We start from the raw sequence: 24,899 nt of genomic DNA, 5'->3' as shown, positions 1-24,899 counted from the left end.
ATGCAACTTAATGTAATGGTGTATGTTGATGATTTGGTTATTGCAGGTAATGATCTAGTTGAGCTTACAAAATTTAAGACATACTTGGGTCAATGTATTAAGATGAAAGATTTGGGAAGATTAAAATACTTCCTAGGTTTGGAAGTGGCTCGTCGTAAACAAGGCTTCTACATATGCCAAAGAAAATATGCGTTGGATATTATTATGGAAACAGGTTTGTTGGGAGCAAACCTTGCGGAATTTCCAATGGAAACGAATCATCGTCTTGCTTTGGCAAAAGGTGAGTTGCTCAATGATGTGGAGAAATATAGAAGACTGGTTGGACGTCTAATTTATCTGTCAGTCACAAGACCAGATCTTTCTTACTCTGTACATACTTTGTCTCAGTTTATGCAAAAACCTAGACTGGAGCATTGGGAAGCCGCACTGCGTGTGGTTAGATATTTGAAGAAGAGTCCTGGACAAGGAATTCTGCTGCGCTCGGATAGTAGTCTAAACTTGAGAGGTTGGTGTGACTCAGATTGGGCAAGTTGTCCTCTAACTAGGCGCTCTCTAACAGGCTGGTTTGTACTTCTTGGAGAATCGCCAGTGTCCTGGAAGACTAAGAAGCAACACACTGTGTCACGTAGCTCAGCTGAAGCAGAATACCGCTCGATGGCGGCAGCAACGTGTGAATTGACATGGTTAAAACAATTACTCCGAGATTTGGGAGTTCAAAATATACAAGGAATGAGTCTTCTTTGTGATAGTCAGTCAGCATTGTACATTGCTAAAAATCCAGTTTTTCATGAACGTACCAAGCATCTAGAGGTGGATTGTCATCTGGTCAGGGATGAAATATTGCGGAATATTATATCACCTTCTTACACTCCTACCAAAGTGCAATTGGCGGATATTTTCACTAAATCATTAGGGAATGCTCGGTTTCATGGAATTTTGTCCAAGATGGGCATTTGTGACCTGCATGCTCCGTCTTGAGGGGAGGGTATTAAGACACGTATCTGAGACTGATATGGAAAGTATTACATATATAAGTCTCTTAAAGGTGGAATTTGTTTAAGACTCGAATAGACAGTCTTAGATATGGTATAGGAAAAAGAATTATATGTGTGTTAGGAAAGTCTTTGTTCCTTGAGTCCCGAATCTTGGCTTGTATAAATATATGTTTATGGAATAAGAATAAACACACCAAATTATTATTCTTGACATGTTTCTTTCATCTTATGCTTGTTAGGACATGTGCATTTTAAAAAGTTACACAAACGAAGTATATTTTAGCTATTTTGTAGAACCCAGGGGGAGAATTACGGAAAATTTTAAATTTCTAAGCCTAAAATAGTAATTTTGTAAATTCTAGGGAGGACAGTAAGCTCCCCCTGTATCACTTCTGGGAATTGGAACAGTTCAGTCAGAATTAGCAACATCAATAAGTGTTCACGAAACATTTGAAGTTATCTTCTAATTCATCTCATGGGATCACGAAACTTTTTGAAAGAATTTTTTTTACATATCCCAACTTGAAGGAGCCGGATTATGTCAATTTCCTAATCTTGTCCTAACCAACTTGTTAGTGACTTCTATGTTGAAGTTAATTCAACATTTTTTTTTGTTAGAACTTTCATGATGGTTTGCCTCCATAAAAAACGCCTTAACCTTGTCAGTTTTGATCCAAGCCACCAGAAAACAAACATATATATACAAATACAGAATAATTTCACCGGGAACAGTCATTGGTCTCGATAGATCACAGAGAACATATTAAACATACTGAGCCGAAAAATTAAACAAGTTCTCGCAACCAAAGGAAATGTTCACTAGTTCAGAAAATCCTTCATTGGATCGTCATGATGGGTCCTCTTCATCCTATATGCCTCCATATCCTCAGCAGTGACCTCATCATTCCATTTAACATTATACTTCCGCTTTCTTTCATCCCGCTCTTCCCTTTTCCTTTCATCCTCCTTCCTGAGGGCTTCGTTCAGCCGTTTTGGATCAAGAACCTGATCTTCTGGTACATCAGTTCCCCAAGGAGCAAGCTTCTTCTCCTCTGCTGCTACAGGTACTTCTTCAGTAGCCTCCTTGCGAGCAATATTGGCTCTCATATGATCAATTGCCTCTTCAGCCGCCTCAATTCCTGCAATTCCTAAGCAGTAGCTGTTCTTAATCATCTGTTTGCAGCACTTGTAACCCCACTGGTGATCTTTCCACCACGAGCCCCAAACTGTCGTATGGTTATTTGGGTAGATGTCTTCTTCATACTTGCTCCTTGGAATGGCCATCTCCTGGCCCTTGATGATTCTACCAGCACGGTCATACTCGACCTGACTCTCACTTTGTCCAAGGAGAAGCTCTCTAGGAACGTCCTCATCAGTTGCTGCATTACCGTACTTCTCCATGATGGTATCTTTTGTTTTCGTCTTCAACTTATCCTTGGTAATCATAAAAATTTTATACAGAAATTCAGCTTGGGAAGGAGCAGCCTGCATGTGCATATCTTGCCCCTTCTCGGAAGCCTCCCAAGCATGCATAGTGAGCTGCTTGAACTCTGATGCTTGGCCACTGGTTCTGTCCTGGTTATCACCTCCATAGAACTTCTCATTAGGATCAGTGTCTGGATTAGGATCCTCACGCATAGAACGAGTTTTGGGATCATAGTGAGAGGAATTGACGTCTAGATTCAAAAGGTATTTCGATGTATCCTCCCGAATACGCAAGTTCCTGACGGTTCCTGTGCTTCCACCACCAGTGGTTCTCACACGTTTCTCCACCTTAGCAAAATCCATTTGTTTGCTCTCATCAACCTTAGCTTCATCTACTCTCAGATCATCTTCATCCTCATCACTCACCTCGGCCACTGCCGCAGCCTCATCATTTTGGTTATTGCTTTTCTCCTCTAATTTCTTCAGTTGCTGCTCTTTTAGGTGGTTTCTTCTGGCATCATCTCTGGCCTCGTATCTGTCCACGATGCGAGCATTGTTGAGGTATCATATCCGTTCCATCGGTCTCTCTTGCCATCATAATCCAATTCAAATGTTTCAATCTTTTCATCAGGCGCAATGTACATGTTTGTATGTATTGCTCCCTTCTTCCGAGGCCTTTCCATGCATGACTTGGCATCATGTGTCATAGCCCCACAATTTTGGCAAGCGCCTTTCCTGTACTTGTCGGCCTGAAATATCTTTGCACCCCTTTCATACCATTTATCGGTGTAATTCGGATCTTGTTTCCATTTCCTTTGATGTTTCAAACTCGGTCTCTCAGCATTGAGATACCAAGGTGCAGATGACATATACTGCGGAATATGAGGATTGATTTCTTTTCCATCTTCATCAACCTCAGCGGGTGCAAGACCAGCTTTACGAGCTTCTTCTAATTCTAACTGTTTCCGATGATCCTCCCTGGACTTAAAAGCCAATGATGCAGTTGCCATATTTGGATGGAGGAAATGAGATACCTTCTACCTCAACACCTTTTGACAGTATACCGAATGTTCTGTGGTTCTTACGCTGGTTTGAAGGCGGTGTAATTATTGGCAACTGCAAGATGAAACTTAGCTTATATAAAGACAACTCTCTTTATTTATGTTTAGAAAATCTCTCAAAACTAAACATAAGTTCTAATCTTGCTCATATGATCAACCACAACTTTGGTGATCATATATATATATAGAACTATGAATTCCTTTTCCTAATCCTATTATCTTATTACATTTCTTTTCTTTTCTTAGAACTAGATGACTTCTAATTCCCTTAGGATTACATCAATTTCCTAATCTTGTCCTAACCGACTTGTTAGTGACTTCTATGTTGAAGTTAATCCAACAAAAATCTCATTTCTCCAAGTTAAATCTCCACTCCATTCAAACAAGACCTTCTTCTGCTCGTGCTCTACAAATCATGAACTCTCTGTCTGACTCATTTGGAAATCAACCCATCAAAAACAGAGCTTCAGCTATTGAACAGCCCATTTCCACTAAGACAAGTGATATCCCTCCTCCTACATTTGCGTCAACATTCAAAGAATGGTCACTTGAGGGAAAGACTGCTCTTGTCACTGGTGCTACCAAAGGAATTGGACATGCTGTAGTTGAGGAGTTAGCTGGACTTGGAGCTATCGTTCATATGACTGCTCGAAACAAAACAGATATCCAGAAATGCTTGAAAGATTGGGAAGAAAAAGGTTACAAAGTTACTGGTTCAGTGTCTGATGCTTCAGTTTCGTCTGATACAAAAAAGTTAATCCAGACTATCTCCACTGCTTTTAAGGGAAAACTCGACATCCTTGTAAGTTGTCAGAAACGTACTGACCCATCTTTTTGGTATAAACATAATGTCTACTGGTTGAACTTGGTTATGTACTACAGGTAAACAATGCTGGAACAGCTATTTTCAAAGAAACCTCAAATTTCACGGACGAGGATCATTGGAAGATATTTGCTACCAACTTTGATTCTGGATACTATCTGTCAATACTTGCACACCCTCTCTTAAAAGCTTCTGGTTCAGGAAACATAGTTTTCATCTCTTCTGTTGCTGGGATCGTCGCTTTACCTCAAGTTTTTTTGTTTAATCAGGAGCAAATAACCAAGTAACAAAGAATTTTGTTTAATCAGGAGTAGAGCTGGCAAACAAGTTGAAACCCGCGGGTTAACCCGTCCCCGGACCGTGAAAACCCGAACCCGGACCGGCTGGTTTCTAAACAAGCCGGGTTAGGGTTGGAGAAATGGTGACCCGTCAAAAAACGGGTTAACCCGGCACGGACCGTACAATCACGGGTTAACCCGTTAACCCGCACTTCATTCATAATGTCGGGTGTCACTATACGTGTCTCGCTCATCTGCCATGCAGCCATGGTATAAAAACAAAAAAACCCTACTTCGTCTTTTCTTCTCTTTTCTTCTCCGTCCGCAGCACTTCCCAGCGGCAAAGTTCACAGACAAAGTTGAAAGTTCTTTCGTCTTCTCTGTCTGCTACTACTTCGATCTTGAAGGATTTGAGTCATTTGACTCTTGAGTATTCTCTGTGTAAGCAAGCGGGACTGTGGGTGTGAGAGAAAGTATGAAAGTGAAAGAGGGAAACCCCTTTTCTCATACCCTATTTCTCTTCGTATCTTCAAAACCCTATTTTTGATTTCAATTCTCATCACTCATCAGGTAATGTTATGGTTTTCGAAAGTTAATTTCTTTTTGTTTTGTTTTCAATTTTTTGGATGTTAGGGTTTGAATTTAATTTTTTTTTTTTTTTTGAATGTAGAAGTCCTTCAGGTGCAAATTAATCTTCAGGTAATTTGAATTTCCATCACTTTGATTTTATTTGAATTGTTAGAGGTTAATTTCTTGATAGATTGTGCAGTAACTCCTTTCTTCAATTTCTCTGTTAAGGTTTCAATTGAAGTTCCCTTCTTTTTAATATTGTGTGGAAGATCTCCAGCCTCCAGGTGCAGTAATTTCTCAAAGATCTTCAGGTATAACATCTTGATTAAAGATTGGTTTGAATTTAATATTTTCTATGGTTTTATTAGGGATTTGCTTATGTATGTGATTGTGAATATGTGATTGTGCATATGTTTTATTAGGAATCTTGGATGGATGTTTTTATTAGCTCAAAGCCTCAAAGGCTCAAACTATGTGGTTTTAATTAGGGATTTGCTTATGTATGTGAATATGTGATTGTGCATATTTTATTTTAATTAGAGCATGGATACAGTGTGTTACAGACACAATTACAGTTGGTTCTTTCTTTACATTTTCATTCATCTCAATTCTCCATTCTCCAATGATTGTATTTTTGTATTTGGCAAGACCTAGTGAGTAGTGAGTAGTGACTACTGACTAGTGCTAGTGTGCTACCTCCTACCTTGAAAGAACAAAGTGGGGGTTTATTATGTGAACTTCCTTTCTTGATGTTTCTTTGTTGAGTATCCAACATTCCAAGTCCATGACTGGGTTTTGGTTGTTAAAGCTGGATATCATCTTATTCAAGATAATAATGTGTATGGTATTATGCTCTCCATTTGTGTGTAAAATTGTGAATTGTGATAAACTGATAATGTTACTATGAGTCTGTGACTGTCAATTGAATGGGATGCAAATTGCAATGCAAGTAAGTGGTTGTTAATATCTTTATTGTTCGACACAAAGTCATAAAGTACAAACAATGATATGACTCTCTCTGATGTGTTTAGCTCTAATTTTGTGCTATTGTTTTTAGGTTACTCTCTCTGATGTCTCCAGTATGTCAAGTGTACAAGAACAAGAGTTACAAGAACAAGACTATTATAATGATGTTATGAGTAGTGATGGTGAGGATGATGATGTTGAGATGCTAGATTCTGTGAATGAGGATCCAACTGTTGGTTGTGCACCTGCCTGTCCTGCACCAGTTTCACGTGGAAAATATCATCATGATTCATGACATGAACTGATGAAGTACTGTAACTAAAGTATTTAAACTACTAATGACTAGTATTTGTAATTTGTGTTCTTTTAATCCTTTAAATGCAAAATTAGTTTAGTTTTGCAATTTTGAGTTTTTGAATGTGGCCTGAATGTGGCCGGAAATAGCCCAGAAATCGATTTCTGGCGAGTTGACTCAACATAAACCAGCTAACCCGTGAGCTCCCGTGAACCCGCAAGCTTTACCCGGGACGGGCGCGGGTTGAAAAAATGACCACCCGTGAAGAATTTCAACCCGCAAACTTAGGCTTGTATTAACCCGTAACCCGCGGATTGGTCACAAGCCAGCCCGGCCCGCCCGTTTGCCAGCTCTAATCAGGAGCAATTAACCAAGTAACAAAGAATTTCGCTTGTGAGTGGGCCAAAGACAACATTCGTGTCAACAGTGTTGCGCCATGGTCAATTAAGACCCCAATTATTGAAAGAGTAATAACAACCATCGGTTAATTTTACGCCTTTCAGATATGTATGAAATGATCCTTGCTGTACTATTCCGGTTACAAATATTATGTTTTTTCATCAGGAAATGCAAAAAGAAGGATACGTAGAGCGCGTAATCACTAGGACTCCAATGAGGCGTTTTGGAGCTCCAAATGAAATTTCACCTCTTGTCGCCTTCTTATGCCTCCCCGGTGCTTCATATATCACTGGTCAAGTTATTTGCCTTGATGGTGGATTTTCAGTAAACGGAAACTTTCCAACACATGACTAGCTATCCGACCCGACTGGATCCTGTTGATTTCCGGCTAAAATTTGGGAAATACTATAATGAACAGATCGGTAATTTATGTGGGCAATACGATAGTAACTGATCTAGTTGTGTGACATTCGTTTTTTTATCTTGAAATGGATGGTAAAGGGCCTTCTGCAATATAATAGCTTTTCGAATCACTGTAATTCGGGTTAAAAGCAAGCAAATATAGTTAATCCTAAAACCTCTTTATGGCCCTTCGGATCAATTAAGTAAGCAGATATAAATCTCTTACCATGTAGCCCCGACTGCCTACGTAAGTATGTCTATGTAGATTGATGGGTACCAAATTAATTACATCGTATACAGTGAGCTGAATGATGGGTACCAAAAAAAATTACTCCCGTCCAAGTTTACTTACTTAATTTGAATTTTGTAAAAACTTGATAGAAATTCAAATTACTTCCACATGCATGATCGATCTTTCAAATTGTTGGTTCAATATACTAGTTTTTATATCCTAGTTTTGTTTCTTTCTTGATAATTAGAAAAATTTAATTGGAAATATACCAATTTTTTGGTACAAATATGTTAAAAAAAACACAATTTAAGCAAATAAAGTTGGACGGAAGGAGTAATAAAAAAAAATCGATCAAGCAAAAAGCATAAAATGAGCTGATGTCTCACTTGACCATTTGACTATCTAACCTTATATGTGATTAATGATTAATTATTTTTCTTAATCAAGGTTGGGCGAAGGTTTAAATATGTTTGCTAATTTTATTTTTCAGGGGAGGTAACGCAAATAACCAATCTTTACCGTAGAGGTAACTCAAGATACTTTTAGATTTTATTAAAATCAAAGAATAACTAAATTAATTACAGAACTCTCATAAGGCATTCCAAAGCAAAAACAAAATATACCAACCAGTATTCTTAGGCACCTATGTATCTACACTTTAACAAACTCTCAAATATGATTTCTCTGCACTTTCCAGTTCCCCCAAAAATTCAGGTCGTGACTTTGCCCTCAATGGAAATCAACTTATTTTTTACCTAATTTTGTCGGCTGAGAAGTTTACTTTTATAAACTTCCAAGATGATATATTAGCACAAATATTTGTCCATCCTGTGACTGCATATCGTGGAACCTTATTCTTTCTATATGCATTATTCACCGCGCTTGAGTCAGTTCTGAAGATCAGAGAAGTAAACTCATTTCTCACTGTCCACTATTTCAACAAAGAAGTCACATCTCACCTGCCACATCAGTTATAAAATCACCTCTAGTATCCCTCCATATGAAACCATAACCTGCCTCTCCTAGATTCCCTTTTGAAGCCCCATCAAAGCAAAAGAGCAATTGATTATCGGTTGGTAGTTGGAAAAATACCTCCTTTTTTGTACACCTCATTTTTCTATATTTCAAACCAAAGAATCTAAGAACTTCCATGTCATAAGCTGTGTTCCACACAATCCCTTTTATTCTCACATCACATTCAAGAATAAACTTCATTATTTTATTCTTGATTATACCATCAGTGAATGTTTCTCCCTCAAAAACTCATTTGTTTCTCAAGAACCAGATTTCTTTTATGGTTATGAATGCAGTATTTATCCAAATCTCCCCCACTACTAGGATCTTGTATTTTGCAAGATTCGGGATCTCCTCATAAAAGATTGGGTTCACAAACTTAAAGATGCTTCCCAACCACTGTCAGATTTAACAGCCTTTTTCACATTGCCACATGATATTCTTCTGATTTTCTTACACGGTACACATCTGGAAGCAACAATGAAATTTCTCTTCTTTAAATTTTCATCAGAAATACACACTCCTTTAATCAATTTCCACATATTACTAGAAACACTTGGATAGATAGAAGAATTCCATACCTTTTTTTTTAACAATTTAGTTTCGGATGCTTTTGTCTGATGCATTCAATTGCTGAGGGTACTGAAAATTCTCCGGTTATGGTTCCACACCAAACCCTTCCGTCATCATTATCATCCACTACTGGAAGTTCATGAACATAAAACATTTCAGTTAATTCATATGGAATTACCCACCCACCAAAAAGGAGTATATCAGGTAATACCGTGTCTGGGTGCTGTAACATGAACTCATTCTCCAGTTATGGTTCCACCCCAATCCCGGACCCAACCCGCCATAACCTCAGCTATACCACTACATTATTACAAACCTTTAAGGTGGGGATTCATGCTTAGGAAGTAGTTTGTCTGACTATCTATCTCCAACAGGGTATAATATATGTCTATATAAATAGGGTCTCTCTCTTGTTAATGGTACACTCATCCATTTAATACTAAGCACTAGTGCTAAATATTTGGCTTTTGCTACTTCAATGGCGTCCATCATTGCACGTGTTAATCTCCATAGAAAGCCATCACGATACTCGTCTTCCTTCGTTTCCACGAAAACCCATTTTCTCCCCGTTCCAACAAGACCTACTCTCGCGTTCTACAGCTGACAAGCCTGCTCCCTGATTCGTTTCAAAATGAATCAAGCAAACCCAAGGCTACAGCCGTTGAAACAAACGATTCCACCACCAGGACCACCACGACGATGCACTCTGCTCCTCCGTTTGTTTCAAGATCTATAGACAATGAACCCAAAAATGGAGCTGATATTCTAGTTGAAGCTTTAGAACGTGAAGGAGTCACAATTGTTTTTGCTTATCCAGGTGGCGCAACACTGGAAATTCATCAAGCTTTAACTCGGTCTTCAACAATTAGAAATGTTCTTCCTAGGCATGAACAAGGTGGAATATTTGCTGCTGAAGGGTATGCTCGTGCTTCTGGCTTACCTGGTGTCTGCATTGCTAGTTCTGGTCCTGGGGCTACTAACTTTGTTTCAGGTCTTGCTGATGCATTACGCGATAGTATTCCAGTAGTTGCTATTACAGGCCAAGTTCCGAGGAATATGATTGGTACTGATGCTTTCCAGGAAACCTCAATTTGTTGAGGTAACGAGATCAATTACCAAACAAAATTATCTTGTTCTTGAAGTGGATGATATTCCTCGTGTTGTTAAAGAAGCATTTTTTCTTGCTAGATCGGGACGACCTGGTCCGGTCCTTATCGATATACCTAAAGATTTACAGAAACAGCATGTTGTTCCTAAATGGAATAACCCCATGATATTACATGAATATATGTCAGAAGTACCAAAGTCACCTGGGAAAAACCTTTTAGAACAAATTATTAGGTTAATTTCAGAATCAAATAAACCTGTGTTATATGTTGGTGGTGGGTGCATAAACTATAGTGAAGAACTGAGACAGTTTGTTGCGCTTACTGGAATACCTGTTGCCAGTACTTTGATGGGTTTAGGTGTTCATTCCTGCACAGATGAACTTTCTTTGCAAATGCTTGGTATGCATGGAACTGTATACGCAAACTATGCTGTTGATAAAGCCGATTTGCTACTTGCATTTGGGGTGAGATTTGACGATCGTTCACATTGATATTGATCCAGCTGAGATTGGAAAGAACAAACAACCACATGTTTCTGCATGTGCTGATATTGGGATGGCGTTAGGGGGTTTAAATAAGTTGTTAGGGGGAAAGATTTCAAAACTGAAACACAATTTCTCGCCTTGGAGAGAGGAGCTCGAGGAGCAAAAAAAGAAGCACCCGTTGAGTTTTAAGACTTTTGGAGAATCAATTCCTCCTCAGTATGTGATAAAAACTTTGGACGAGTTAACGCAAGGAAATGCTATTATTAGCACCGGTGTTGTGCAGCATCAGATGTGGGCTGCACAATGGTACAAGTATAAAAGACCTCGGCAATTGTTAACTTCTGGTGGATTTGGCGCTATGGGTTTCGGATTGCCCGCTGCAATCGGGGCTGCTGTTGCTAGACCTGATGCTGCCGTTGTGGACATAGATGGCGATGGAAGTTTTATGATGAATATTCAGGAATTGGCGACAGTAAGGGTGGAAAACTTACCGGTGAAGGTTTTGCTACTGAATAATCAGTATTTGGGTATGGCTGTTCAGTGGGAGGATCGGTTTTATAAGGCAAACAGAGGTCACTCATATCTTGGAAACCCAGCGAAAGAGTCTGAAATGTTCCCAGATATGTTGAAGTTTGCAGAGGCATGTGATATTCCATTAGCTCGTGTGACGAAGGTGAGGCAAGTGAGGGCTGCTATTCAGAAGATGTTGGATACCCCTGGACCATATCTGTTAGATGTCATAGTGTCACCTTTAGAGCATGTGTTGCCAATGATTTTGTGAACACGTAAATCACGTAGGCATCTATATGTTCACAAACAATATTCAAACTCTAGGTACCAACTCGTGCTGATAATACAATGACATTGATTCCTTGGCTCAAAACCTTCGGGTTTATCATAGCCTCATCTAAGAATACTGCGAGTGGCGTTTGCGCAAGGGGAGATAAAGAAAACGAAGCATAAAAGTAAAACTCATGAAGCGTTAGACAAAAATAAAGTGCTGAAGTGTAAATGAGACCGGGATTTACGTGGTTCAGCACTAAGGCCTACATCCACGGGGTTGTTGTTTCACTATGTACTTGATGGTTACAAAGATAGTCGAGTGACTTTGTAGTTTACATTGGTCTATCTATTGTAAAGGACTAACTTACACTTACAATCTTTTCTCTCTCTCTCCTTCCCCGTTTTTCCCCCTTACTCTTGGTGGAGAGGGGGTATTTATAGGGTTAGAGTGTGGGACCCATCTCTGAAGGCCGTTGGAACCTTATCTTCTTGTGTTTTGTGTCCATCACGCAGGGGTCTTCGTTCGTAACTTCATCACGCAGAGTCATCCTCGTTCGTTCCACGGGTTGATCGACACGTATGCTGCTCAGAGTGTTTAATGCGGGTAGTTGAGGCGCCTGCTCGTGTCAGGCAAGTGTTCTCTGCCTCTGTCGCGTCTATGTCAGTACATCTTCTCTCCATCGTTGATCTTGGCTTCTTTTGGGGATGAGATAAAGTAACTCTTTGGGAGTTATTTGGTGCTCCGCAGTACAGCGTGTTACCGGAACATCCTTTAACTTCTGCCCTTAGATTTGCTCGGGCAACGATCCAACGTCGGCGGGATGGGCATCTTGGTTGTGGGCACATGTCATCATGCTTTGATGACTTTGTCCGCATGCTCTCCACGTATGTTCCTATATACACGTGTTTGATGATGAAATATGTGCACACAATTTGCCCCTTTTCTTCGGGCTTGAGTGTTTAGCGGGAGCATTGAAGAAAATAGTCGTTACATATTCTTCCTCTCTCCTAATAACTTCTCCTAGATACTTGGGCATGTTTCTTTATTCGTGCATTAATTGCTCATTTAATGGGCACGTTTCCCATTCCTCTCTTAACTTCCTCCTCTTTCTTTCGAGTATATTAAGGAAGAGAGAAAAATTAATTTCATTCTCTCCGTCTTCATTCCTTGCTCTTCATTCCTTGTTCTTCAGCCCTTAAATTCTCTGTCAGTCTTCATTTAAATTCTCTGTCAGTCTTCATTCTTCAGTCCTTAAATTCTCTCCGCCTTAGCATTAATCACACTTGCCTCCTCTTTATTTCTGATTTGTTCTTTCTGCTGCTGTTTTTGCTGGTAAGTTTTTTCTTTTCTTTGTTTCCACTGTTTTACGCTATGTTGATTTGTAAATTTTCTGCTACTGTTGTCCCTTGTTTGTGATGAAGAACTTCTTTTAATGCTTGCATGCTAGTTTGCCCCTGTTCTTCGTCTTAAATCAAGGAGGCCATTGTTTTGCTTGAGCCTTTCAGGGTAGTGATTTAGGGAGTTTCGAGCATGTATGCTAATTTTAGGGTTTCTGCGTTATCGTGTGTGGATTGCTATTTATGTGGATTTTTTGATCTTATGATGTCCTTGTGTTTGTTTTTGACTTGTTTATGATTAATCTTTTCGCAGCCATGTCTGACCGTCCGCGGCTTCCTTATCAGACTCCTGGTTCTGGTCTATCGAGATCTCCTCCGCGTAGAGAGTCTCAAGATGATGTTCGTAGAAATCGAGTTTCTTCTGGGGCGAAGGCCTCATCTTCTAGGGAAGAGGTTCCTTCGACAAATCCTTCTGGGTCTCGAAGAGTTGTCGATCGCGCGGTGTCTCGTCCTCGTGATGATGTTAGGAGTACGCAGCCACCGACCGTGCTGTCGCTTTTGATGTTCCTCCTCTACGTTCTGTAGAGCCCGAGCGTCATCTGCCGCCCCCTCCTATAAGTTCTTTTAAAGGGAATACCAAAGGTGTGTTCCGAGGGCTGAGTCTTCAAAAAATCCTTCTTTGAAGAGAAAGGCTTCCGAGGCTTTCATTGGTTCATCCGGTCCCGCCGAGGAGGATGAGGCTGCCCCATTGATACGCAGCGTTTCGGTCAGCAAGAAAAAAGTAACGTTCAAGCATATTGATCTCGAAATATTCAAGGAAAAGCATGAGCTTCAAGCCTTCGAGGTTCGTTTCTATGCCCCTGAGGATGATATTACTTATGAGCTTATCTCAAGGTATGAGTTCGATGAATTTCATTTGTTGACTACGGTTGGAGCGTTCGAAGCTGGTCTTATGCTGCCGTTATACAAGTCAGGTGATTCCTTCTACTATGATGTGCTTGCTAGTCGTGAAGGCTCTTCCACCAATACTCACAGCCGTTCTGTATCGCAACTATCGGGGAATTATCTCCGTGCACTGAGGGAGTGCTATCTGCGGAGTAAGGGAGAGACGACAATGACTTGTTACGTTCCCAATCCCGCGGAGAAGGAATGGTATACTCCTGAGAATTTCAATAACTCCTTCGGTGATTACGTCAATAGTAGGAACCGTAAGCCGTGGAGTGTTAGCCTTCGGAATCTTGCTGCTCCTCGGGGCGAAATTCGTCTGTTAAATGAGGTCAGCGATGCCAAGCTGAAGTATGTTCCCGGCACGGAAGGGTCTAGTCAGCGGAAACTTTTTCCGGCACGCGAGAGGATCAAGCGCGACCATGACTACGAGTGGCACGCTACCGTTATCGAAGTTGTTGGTCCTTGGGCGTACGGTTGGATTCCCGGTCCACGCGGTTGGCGTCCTACTGAGAGTAGCAGGCCACGTGAATCTCCTCCTGCTCGTTATGGAGATTTCTGTCCCTGGCGTTTAAACTTCTCAGGTATGAATTTTCCTTATGCCCTTGACGTCGTTGAGGGAGACGAGGAGGAAGGTTCTGGTGCTATACTTCCACCGAGGAGTGCCTCGACTGCCCAGGTATGCGGTTTCTAGCTGCGCTTTTCCTTCTTTAGAAATTCAACTGTTCGGGGAAAAATAACTCTTTTTGTGGTGTTGGTTCAGGTGTCGAAGAAGAAAAAGATTAAGTCGAAGCAGTCTTCTACCATTGTGATGGGTGAGGCTGAGGCTCATGAAGAAGTTACCAGTCCGGTGAACGAAGAGTTTGCTGAGGATGAGGAGATTACAGATGGGGAGGAACGTACTGATACTTCCCCTCTCAATGTCGAAGAAGAGGTCCGTGCGGGTCATGATGGTGATGAAGGGAGAAAAACGCCGTGGTAGCTGATGGCGGTGTTAATGGTGATATTTCTGTCCCTGCTGGTGATGCCGCGGATACTCTCCCCACCCTTTCTCAAGAGTTTTCTTTTGACCGGATGTATTCCACAGGGGAGTTCTTCGACGATGCCCTCGATTTTCCTGAGGACTTCTCTCTACTTTCCCCCAATGACGATTGGGATGTGCTCGGGGTTGCTGATAACGAAGACGCTGCTGTTCAGGATGGTGGCGCGGAGGAGCATGGTGCGCATGTTGGTGCCGACATTTGTGCTGAAGGGGCCGTATCAGAAAAGGGGAAGTCGGTGATTGATTCGCCTGCCGCGGATCTTCCTCATTCGCCGACATCTGAGGGTGAGGACGCCATAATGGATTGGCTCAAGAAAAAGGATCTGCTATTTGTCCCTCATCCCGCCCCGGTTATTACTGGTGAAAAGGATTCTGATGCGTATACCCGTCGTATGATGGAAATGTCTTCCAAGGCGCGGGTATCTGAGGCCTGGGGAAGAAATTTGAGTGTTCCCGAAGCTACCCTTGTGTCTGAGCCTCCTTCTTCCGTTGCGGATATGATGGCCATAGCCGACGGGTATCAATATGGCTTTCCTCAGCAGCGTGTCTTGGAGGTAAATTTTCGTACATATTTCTTCGTGACGATCGAATTCTTCGGTAAAATAATGTTTGTCGTCTTGATGTGTAGATGATGAGGAGTGAGCATTGTAACCACGTGTGTATCAGTTCTTCAAAGCGAAATCTCTGAATCTCGAGGCTAAGCTTCGTCACAAAGAAAAGGAATTATCTGCGGCTGAGGTGGAAATTGAAGAGCTGAAGAAAAATCTCAAAGAGAAAGAAAAGCTGGGTGAAGCGGAGGCTGGTCTTCGTTCAGAGCTTGCAGTCGTTCGCGCCTAGTTAGAACAAACTCGCGGCCAAGTTTCAGCTTTCATAGGTTTGGCTCTTTTTCATCTTTTTCCCTCGCAATGTGTCATAATTCCTTCATTACTTAGGGTGTTCTGTCTGAGTCTCCCCACGCTATCTTCAGTGGGCGGCATCCCCGAGCTGATATGGCTCCGCAATGAAAGGGCACGACAGAAATATCGTATCAAAGAGCTTGTTGAGAAAATTAAAAGCGAAGCCAAAAAGTGGGACGCTCGGGCTGAGGTATGGCGCGCAAGGCATGTTCAGATAGTTGATATGCAGAATCTGTATAACTATGACCGTGCTTTATTCAACGGTACACTGTTGTGGACACGTGAGAATTTGCGGGAATCCCATGAGCGTACTTCCTTGTTGGAGTCTATGATACAACTTCTGGAAGAGGAATTACAACAGGCTCGATCCCTCCCTTTTCCAGGAGTTAAGGATAGTGTGTTGTATCTTGCCAGAGAAAGGGACAATGCCCGTGCCAAAGACGATGCTCTAAGCAAGGCCCTTGCCGCGTCCCGCGCTGAAGTAGCTCGTCAGGCTGAGTCTGAGAGAAATCTTGAAGTGTGTATGTACAGATTGAGCAAGGGGGTATCAGAGATAAACAAAGAGGTCGACCACCTTCGTCACATGGATTCGATGAAGCAGGTAGAATTAGATTCCAGTCAATTTACTCTCACCAACCTTCAACTAGATTATAAGAAATTATTCGCGGAATATGACCATCTTGATGAAGCGCGAGATGCGGTTGTTAATGAGTATGAAGAGGCTTCGTCTTGTGTCGAAGGTATAACTCTATTTCATCGAGTGTGATTGTGTCTTTACTGTGCTAACTCCCTTGTGTTGTCTTTTTCAGAGCTCGAGGGACAACTCCGCGTTGCAAATGAAAAGCTTAAAAAGGCTCAATCTTCCTTAACGCAGCAGGAATAACAGAATAATCATTTTAAGAGTTTGGCGGCGTCCCGCGAAGAGGCCGTTGGTGCAGCTTCTAAAGAAGTGAATCATCTGTCTTCATTGTTATCCCAAGCCCAACAGTGGACGATAGTTATTAAGCACAAGGCTCGGTATCAATTGGCTGAGGAGACAAACAAGATGCTGGAGAAGATTGAGCTTGGCCTTAAGACCGAGCATGGCCTTGTGAAAAGCTATCCAAGTCGTCCAATGCCTGCTTCCCTGCCTGGCTCTTCGGGACCCTCGTCTGGTGGGAGCGTCCCTTCAACTCTTCGGAACAATCCTGCTGATGTGGTGGCCCCTTCTAAGTAGAGACCGCAACATCGTTATCCTTCCGTTGAGATTCCTTGTAAATTTTTGGTGAAAAGAGAATATTTTTGCTGTGTATTCCTTGTAAATTTTGGATGTGTATATTTACAATCCATGGCCTTGTCGCTTTTTGTAACCAACCTTTATGAAATGGATCATTTTTTTTTTTTTTTGATATACCTGCAATATCAGTTTGTTGTTTTATTTTAGTCATTGTGATGAAAGACTCTAAAAATATAAGAGGATTTGAAGTGTTTGGGTGCGATCCCGAAGGGAGGTACCTTCGTGATCGGCTTGAGACCTGTCACCCCGCTGGCGAACCCTTGGCCAGAGGATTCCCATACGGTGGGGGCCGAGGAAACGTTCTAGGATATGGGGTTAAAAAATTTACATACACCCATTCCGTCGACCCGTTGCCTTAAGATTGGTTGGGTATCTCTTTCTGCTGGGTGCCTTCCCCCTGGTATTACACTTATGGACACTGACGGGGGAGCCCTGAGAGATTGTAGATTAACTACTTTCCCCAATATTGTCGACAGGTTTAGTTGATATATAGAAAGCTTGTTTGATTGATAGGTTGAGGCCTGCAATTCCTCGTCCAGAGATAGAAACATGTAGAGTGGTCACGCTCCCTTCTTCTTCTGGTACCCTTCATGCAGTTGCAAGGATGCGTTGCCCCTATGGGAAGTATGGTTTGAGCCACTTAGCATTCCAAGGATGTCGGAGGACTTCGCCTTTCAGATTACGAAGGTAGTAGGAACCGCTTCCCGCGATATCGTGTATTATAAAAGGTCCTCCCCACGTAGGTGCTAAATTTCCCCATCTCTTCTCTCTTTGATACTGTGGGATTGTTCTCAACACATACTGCCCCTCTACAAAATTCCGAAGCTTTATCTTTTTGTTGTACTCCCTTGCAAGTCTTCGTTGGTAATTTTCCATCTTCTGCAATGCTGTTTCCCTTCTTTCTTCTAGGTCGTCCAATCTCTCTAACATCATGTCTGTTGTGAGATTTTTCTCCCACGCTTCGGTCTTTGTGGTTGGCATGAGTATCTCTGTAGGGATGACTGCTTCAGCTCCATAAGTGAGAAGAAACGGGGATTCCCCAGTGGCAGTTCTTCGCGTTGTCCTGTATGCCCATAACACATTGTGTAACTGTTCACACCACCGCCCCTTATGTTCTTCTAATTGTTTTTTGAGGATAAGGGCGAGGGTCTTGTTGGTGGCTTCCGCTTGTCCGTTGCTTTGAGGGTATATAGGGGTGGATTTGTTCTTCCTTATTTTGAAAGCATCGAAGAGCATGTCTATGTTTTTCCCTTGTAATTGCTTACCATTATCGGATACCATTTCTGCTGGTATGCCGAACCTGCAGATGATGTTCTGGAATATGAAAGTAAACACATCCAAAAATCGTCTTTTCCCTGATCCTTCGATGAAAGGCCCGACGATATCTATGCCCCATTTTGCGAATGGCCATGGGCTATCTACAGAATTTAACATTGTTGCTGGCGCGTGTATCTTTTTGGCGAAACACTGACATTCTTCGCATCGTCGGGACATTCTTGCGGCATCCTGTATCATCGTGGGCCAGTAATATCCTTTCGTTTTGGCTTTGTCGGCTAGTGATCTCATACCGCTATGATTCCCTGCGTCTCCATAATGGATGTCATTTAGAATTCGGTGCCCCTCTTTTCAAGATAAGCAACGTAGTAACGGTCCGAGGAAGGATTTCTTGTACAGGACCCCATCCCGAAGATCATATCTTCCTTCTTTGGAGAGTACTTTCCTAGCCTGTTTATGGTCTGCGGGTAAACTTCCCTTTTCGAGAAACGCATGGATCACCGTTCTCCAATCATCTTCGTTGCTGAAATCTTCGTCTTGATTTGCTCTTGACAGGATATCTTCTTCGTCGAAATCGTTATGGATGTCCTCTTCTACCTGGTCTTCGGTATTTTCTTCCACTGTATCTTGATTGGTAGCGAAGGAGAATTGTGGTGTAATCGAAGGCTCGTATACCATTGTTATTTTAATAGCTTCGATGCTTTCGTCCTTCAGCATGGATGATATATATGCCAGGGCATCTGCGTGCCTGAGATCCCTTCTGCATAAGTGCCGGAACTTGATGTTCGGAATTTGTGACGCCAATGTTTGGACCAAGGCCATGTAAGCTGAGAGGGTGTCATCGTACACGTTGTACTCGAGCCATATTTTCCGTATGACAAGCTGTGAATCACTTGTTAGTCTTACGTCGGCTACTCCCATTTTTATTATTATTCGGAGGGCATGTACGACTGCCTCGTATTCGACGATGTTGTTGGTATGCTCTTTGAATTCTAAACTTAGTGCCTGTACAATCCTTTCTCCGGTTGGGGTGGTGATGACAATGCCTATTCCTGCTCCTTCCTTATTTTTGGAACCGTCGACGAAGACTTCCCATTGTCTTTGACTCGAGGTTTCGAGGATATCCATTGGATCCTTGCTTTCTTCCTCGGCTTCTGGTATTCCCTTAATCTCATCGTTGTTGTCCAGGGGAAGGTCTGCTAAGAAATCCGCCAAAACTTGGGATTTTCGAGAATGATGGATTTCATGAATGATGTTGAATTGGTCCAGGTGGGTGTTCCACTTGGCTATTCTGCCTACTTTTCCCGCGCTTTTGAGGACTGCTTCCAGTGGTGCTTTGCATGGGACCCGGACGAAGTGAGTTAGGAAGTAGGTTCTCATCTTTTGAGTAGCCCATACCAATGCTAGGATAAGCTGTTCGATCTTTGTGTAGTTCCTTTCCGTAGAATTGAGGGTCTTACTGACGTAATAGATAGGTTGTTCTATCTTCGTATTGGTTTTGACCAACACTGCGATGACTGCGTCTTCGGTTGCTGCTATGTATAATGCCAAAACCTCATCAGGATCCGGCTTCTGCCGGATCGGAATCGAAGCTAGGTGTTCTTTGATTTTTTGGAAGGCTTCTTCGCATTCTGCGGTCCATTCAGACTTGCTCCCTTTTTTGAGAATATTGAAGAAATGTCTGCATTTGTCCGAAGATCGGGCAATAAATCTTCCCAAGGCTGCTATGGACCCATTGAGCTTCTGAACTTCTTTTAAATTCTTTGGGGATGACATTTCTACTATGGCCTGAATCTTCGCTGGGTCTACCTCGATGCCCCTTTTTGTTACCAAATACCCGAGGAATTTCCCTGAGGTGACACCGAAAGTACATTTCTCTGGATTTACTTTCATGCGGTGTTTCCTCATTGCTTCGAAGATGTCTCTCAGATCCTTGTGGTGATATTTGCGCAGCTTGCTTTTGACGAGCATATCGTCAACGTAGACTTCTAAGGTGCTTCCAATCCATGGCCTAAAAATAGCATCGACCATTCTTTGGTATGTTGCCCCTGCGTTTCGAAGTCCGAAAGGCATTCTAGTGTAGCAATAAAGACCATGTGGTGTGTAGAATGTTGTGTGTGGCTGATCCTCTTCTGCCAGGGCCACTTGGTTGTAGCCAGAATGTCCATCCATGAATGACAGTTCTTCATATCCTTCTACTGCTTCTACTAGCTGGTCTATGCTTGGCAATGGATAGCTATCCTTTGGACATGCTTTGTTGAGGTTAGTGAAATCGATGCATATCCTAACCCCCCCCATTTTTCTTAGGAACGACGACCATATTGGAGATCCACGTAGGGTACTTGACCTCCTTGATGAAACCTGCGTCTAGTAGTTTTCGAAGTTCTTTTTCCACTGCCTTATGATATTCCGGCGCGACTTTTCTTATTTTCTGTCTGAAAGGTGGCGTGCCTGGTTTGATGCGCAGCTCATGTTGGATTATTTTTGGGTCAATCCCAGGCATATCTCCTAATTTCCAGGCGAATACATCTGCGTATTCTTTAAGTAACTTGGTCAGGGAATCTTCTCTCTTTTCGTCCATTATGGTCCCTACTTTGATCATCTTCGGGTTTTCCTCCGTTCCTATGTTGATTTCTTTTACGGGCTCTACTGGCGTGAAAACCGGCTTCGGATCCCCGAGGACTGGGGCGTTCTTTAATTGCTACTTGGTATGTTTCTGTCCAGCGTTGGCTGCTGAAGTACTTGTCTCTGTGTTCCGGACATTATCATCTTTGGTCAAATCCTGTAGTTTCCTTGAGGAACTGGTCTATGGCCTTCTCTTTCGCAGCTTCTTTTTTTTAAGTCTTCGGGTTTTGTGTTGCTTTTCTTGTTCGTTGTTGATGCGATCCTGAGTGGCTTGGCACTCTCTTGCAGAGACCCGATCTCCCTTGATTTCCATTACTCCCTCAGGTGTAGGGAATCTGAGATATTGGTAGTACGTTGCCGCCACCCCTTGAGTTTATGTAACCATTTTCGTCCAATGATGGCATTGTAGGGGGACGGGGCGTCCACTACGCTGAACCGTGTTTCTACTTTCATGGGTCCAGCGTCAACCTGCAACACGATGTCTCCCAAGGGCTTCGTGGGTGCTCCATTAAATCCGTAGATGGTGTAATAAGAGGTCATTAGCTGTTCTTCATGGAGCTTCATTCGTTTGAATGCATCGTAGAATAGAACGTTCACTGAGCTCCCCCGTCTATGAGGATCTTTTTAAGGTTACATCCAGCCACGGGTAGTGTGAGGACCAAGGGGTCGTTATGGTCTTCCATATCTTCGTCGATATCTTCAGCATCGAAGATAATAGGTGAGTCCATCCACTCTTCATGTTCGTCCACCTCTATCCCATCGATCTTATACAATTCGCATCGGTCCTCGAACTGCTTCCGTAACCTCTTTCCTATCTGTGCTGTAAGTGAGGGCCCTGCGGTTTCAGAACATGAGATGGTGTTGATTGTGCGGTTCCCTTCTGGAAGTTGGACTGGCTTGGTTCGTTTAGATCTATCCTCTGCGACATCCTTTCGTATGTAATGTTTGAGCTCGCCCGCATCAATCAATTTCTGGATCATTATTTTGAGGTTTTTACACTTTTCGGTCTGGTGCCCGTTGAAACAGTGGTATTCACAGTAATCTTTGGATTTCTCGGTTCTTGGGGGTTGTTTTCCCTTAGACCATGGCCATTCCAGATTTTCCCTTCCTTTGACCTCTCGCAGGATCCGAGCATAGCTAGCATTGAGCTTTGTGTAAACTTGATCTTCGAACTTCCGATCGTCTTTTCGCCTTTCGTCCCTTCGTTCTTTCCTATCTTCGTGGGTCGTTCCACCGAGCAATTCCTTTTGGTTCCAGTGGTTTGTTCTGCGGAATTGTACGGTGAGTTCTCTGTGGGTACGCCCTCGGGTTTTCACGCTGGATTTCTTCAAGACGAGCGTGTTTTTCAATAATTATTCGAAGATCCCCCTCTGTCTTGGGCACGCTTCCATGAATCTCAACAAAGAGTGGACTCATTCGGTCTAATCCCCACTTGTAGCAGTTGATACTTACCACCGGGTCCACACTTCCTATGGCTTGGCAGACCTTGTGCCATCTGTTGGTGTATTCCCTCGTGGTTTCCTTATAGCCGATTGCCAGTGAAAAGAGCTTATCCATTCCAGTATTAACAGCCTTGTTGTACATGTAAGTTCTTAAGAACTTTTCTGCGAGTTGGTCGTAGGAGTGGATGGAGTTTGGCGGCAGATTATCAAACCAAGACAATGCCGATCCCTTCAGACTCGATGGGAAGTATCTACAGAGTACTGCGTCGTTCTGGCTCCATCTAGCCAGTACACGGTTATAATACCGAATGTGTGCAGCGGGATCGCTGGATCCGTCATAGCATTCGAATGTCGGGACAGGGCATTTGAGTGGAATAGGTGTGTTGGCCAGGCGATGAGTTAAGGGTGTGGAGTTAGCCTCTCTCATGACTTCTTCCAACCTTCCTCCGCCTTGTCTACTTTTTAATTGCCTGATCTCTGCCATCATTTCATCACGCAGCTCTTCCATCGCGCGGTGGTGCCCTACATTCCTCTGCTCGTGATAGCTTGACTCTCCATCGTATAATCTGGGTCGGATGCGCTACTTCCTCTGGCCGCGTTTCCATTGGCCGCTACGATGACTCTTCGGTCTCGGTTTGGTTCGGGTGCCTTTGAATTTGCTTCATCGAGTTGTTGGCTCGTTTGTGCTTAAGGCAATCCGGTCTTTTAAATCCTGGTTTTCTCTGGCCAACAAAGCCACAGCATCCGCGTAAACCTTTTGGCTTTTCTTCAATTCTTCAAGTTCGGCCATCAATCGGTCTGATTGGTTCGACCCTTGATTGGGAGTCCCAGCTCGTGCTATTACGGCCACCGTGCCGCCTTCTTCTATGGTTTGTACTAAAGGCGGGGGAGGTTCAGCTTCGATTGTTGGCATTCCCAGATCGGGCGGAGTGCCCATCTGCGGTGTTAGAGCCACCTGCACAGTTTGATTCAGCTCATTGGTTGATGGCATTCCGAAGGTTGGCGGGTGCGCGGGTTGGTACGTTCTGGATTCATCCACCCTTTCTTTTGGTTGGTGAAATTGATTCGTAGCAAGAGTTTTCACGGCTTCCGTAGTCTTCGGGACTGCCGCTGTCGTATTATATTTTGTTGCCGCTGCTCTGAGGGCCGCGGCTGCAACGGAATTAGCATTCATAGGCGAAGTGATTTCCGCAGTGTCCTGTCTCTGACTGGTCATTTTGGCTTTGTCTCCTTTCTGCTTGCTCCGGGTGATGACCGGGGTTGTCCTCGGTGCTTCCTTCGACGTGGCTCTGGATTTTCCTACTTCTTGCATCTTTCTGCACAAGGGAATTTCAAACAGCGGGAAACAGAAATGTCCGTGCGGATCGGGTTAGTTTGCGAAAATTCCTAATTCCACGACAGGGAGAAACTGCCCGAGGGCCACAGAGAACTCTTAGGGTAGCCCATTTGATTCAAACATGAGTTAAAGTATATGGATTAAATTCTTATTAAAAGTGCGGATTCATTGAAAGTATGAGGAAACGCGAGAAAACCCCTTTTAAAACTGCACGTAAATCCTTTGAAAACTTACGAAACCCAACGGAAAGATAGGTCCGTACGAGATCTAGAAAAATGTAGATCCGTGGATCTAAGTAATAAATCTTTTAACCAGTAAACGACGATACTGTCGGTAGTACCGAAGACAACGGGTGCGTTTTTGAACATGGCAAAGTTAATAAAAGATAAATACTGTTAAAGATAATGAAGCAGAGCAATCTTACGCTAATTTAATTATGAAATCACAGGATAAGATAAATCTTTTACCGGGACGAAGTCCCTGTTTCTAGCGCCAAATTGTGAACACGTAAATCACGTAGGCATCTATATGTTCACAAACAATATTCAAACTCTAGGTACCAACTCGTGCTGATAATACAATGGCATTGATTCCTTGGCTCAAAACCTTCGGGTTTATCATAGCCTCATCTAAGAATACTGCGAGTGGCGTTTACGCAAGGGGAGATAAAGAAAACGAAGCATAAAAGTAAAACTCATGAAGCGTTAGACAAAAATAAAGTGCTGAAGTGTAAATGAGACCGGGATTTACGTGGTTCAGCACTAAGGCCTACATCCACGGGGTTGTTGTTTCACTATGTACTTGATGGTTACAAAGATAGTCGAGTGACTTTGTAGTTTACATGGTCTATCTATTGTAAAGGACTAACTTACACTTACAATCTTTTCTCTCTCCCCTTCCCTTTTTCCTCCCTTACTCTTGGTGGAGAGGGGTATTTATAGGGTTAGAGTGTGGGACCCATCTCTGAAGGCCGTTGGAACCTTATCTTCTTGTGTTTTGTGTCCATCACGCAGGGGTCTTCGTTCGTAACTTCATCACGCAGAGTCATCCTCGTTCGTTCCACGGGTTGATCGACACGTATGCTGCTCAGAGTGTTTAATGCGGGTAGTTGAGGCGCCTGCTCGTGTCAGGCAAGTGTTCTCTGCCTCTGTCGCGTCTATGTCAGTACATCTTCTCTCCATCGTTGATCTTGGCTTCTTTTGGGGATGAGATAAAGTAACTCTTTGGGAGTTATTTGGTGCTCCGCAGTACAGCGTGTTACCGGAACATCCTTTAACTTCTGCCCTTAGATTTGCTCGGGCAACGATCCAACGT

General features: G+C 42.8%; 2 pseudogenes; one reads left to right on the top strand and one right to left on the bottom strand.

Annotated features, from left to right (window-relative positions):
* Positions 1–1,661: 1,661 nt before the first annotated feature.
* On the bottom strand, positions 1,662–3,521 carry LOC113347580 (annotated as a pseudogene).
* A 375-nt stretch (positions 3,522–3,896) lies between these two features.
* The window catches only part of LOC113350952, a 43,588-nt pseudogene continuing 22,585 nt past the window's right edge, over positions 3,897–24,899 (top strand).

This window comes from Papaver somniferum, chromosome 2 (genome assembly GCF_003573695.1).
Source record: "Papaver somniferum cultivar HN1 chromosome 2, ASM357369v1, whole genome shotgun sequence".
NCBI lineage: Eukaryota > Viridiplantae > Streptophyta > Magnoliopsida > Ranunculales > Papaveraceae > Papaver > Papaver somniferum.
The sequence above is the reverse complement of the archived record's forward strand: the minus strand, read 5'-3'. Positions and strand labels throughout refer to the sequence as shown.